General features: G+C 47.6%; 1 pseudogene; it reads left to right on the top strand.

Annotated features, from left to right (window-relative positions):
- The first annotated feature begins 508 nt into the window (after positions 1-508).
- On the top strand, positions 509-1,178 carry LOC103290218 (40S ribosomal protein S8-like; annotated as a pseudogene).
- Positions 1,179-1,441: the final 263 nt, after the last annotated feature.

Here is a 1,441-nt window from a genome sequence, read left to right as displayed (position 1 = left end):
GTCATTGAGTCCTAGCCGGTTTGGCTCAGTGGATAGAGTGCCAGCCTGTGGACTGAAGGGTCCTGGGGGTTCGATTTTGGTCAAGGGAACATGCCTGGGTTGCAGGCTCGACCCCCCGTAGGGGTCGTGCAGAAGGCAGCCAATCAATGATTCTCTCTCATCATTGATGTTTCTTTTTATTTTTTTAAATATATTTTATTGATTTTTTACAGAGAGAAAGGGAGAGGGATAGAGAGTTAGAAACATCGATGAGAGAGAAACATTGATCAGCTGCCTCCTGCACACCCCCTACTGAAGATGTGCCTGCAACCAAGGTACATGCCCTTGACTGGAATTGAACCTGGGACCTTTCAGTCCACAGGCCGACGCTCTATCCACTGAGCCAAACCGGTGAGGGCTCATCATTGATGTTTCTATCTCTCTCTCCCTCTCCCTTCCTTTCTGAAATCAATAAAAATATATTTTAAAAAATGTCATTGAAGGTTCTCTTTCCAGCTGGCGCTGAACCATGGGTATCACTCAGGACAACTGGCACAAATGCCGCAAGACCGGGGGCAAGAGAAAGCCCTACCACAAGAAGCGAAAATATGAGCTGGGAGGCCCAGCTGCCAACACTAAGACTGGACCCCGCCGCATACACACAACCCGAGTGCGGGGTGGCAACAAGAAGTACGAGCCTTGAGGCTGGATGTGGGCAGCTTCTCCTGGGGCTCAGAGTGTTGTACATGCAAAACAAGGATTATTGATGTTATCTACAGTGCATCCAACAATGAACTGGTTCGCACCAAGACCCCTGTAAAGAACTGCATCGTGCTCATTGACAGCACACCGTACCGACAGGGGTACGAGTCCCACTACGCACTGCCCCTGGGCCACAAGAAGGGGGCCAAGCTGAGTCCTGAGGAGGAAGAGATTTTAAACAAAAAAATGATCAAAGAAAATTCAGAAGAAATATGATGAAAGGAAAAAGAATGTCAAAACCAGCAGTCAAGGAGCAGTTCCAGCAAGGCAAGCTTCTTGCATGCATCGCTTCAAGACCGAGCAGACGACTATGTGTTGGAGGGCAAGGAGCTGGAGTTCTATCTGAGGAAAATCAAGGCCTGGAAAAGCAAATAAATCCTCTTCCCTCCTATCTTAGCTCATGTAATAAAGGTGTTTATTCTAAAAAAAAAAAAAAAGAAAAAGGGATGTCATTGAAGAGGGACTAGGACCAAGGCCGTTCTGTCCCAGAACTGTCTGGAATATGTAAACCATTTGCTCCTAGTGTTCTTGGTTAGGGAAGATAAAACCTTGTGATTTGCCCGGCTGGTGTGGTTCAATGGTTGATTCATGAGCTAGGAGGACACAGTTTGATTCCTGGTCAGGGCACATGCCTGGGTTGCAGGCTCAATCCCCAGTAAGGGGCATGTAGGAGGCAGCCAACTGATGATTGTTTCGCATC

Source organism: Eptesicus fuscus, chromosome 6, assembly GCF_027574615.1.
Source record: "Eptesicus fuscus isolate TK198812 chromosome 6, DD_ASM_mEF_20220401, whole genome shotgun sequence".
In the NCBI taxonomy this organism is placed as follows: domain Eukaryota; kingdom Metazoa; phylum Chordata; class Mammalia; order Chiroptera; family Vespertilionidae; genus Eptesicus; species Eptesicus fuscus.
Note: the sequence above shows the minus strand (reverse complement) of the source record. Positions and strands in the feature narration are given on the sequence as shown.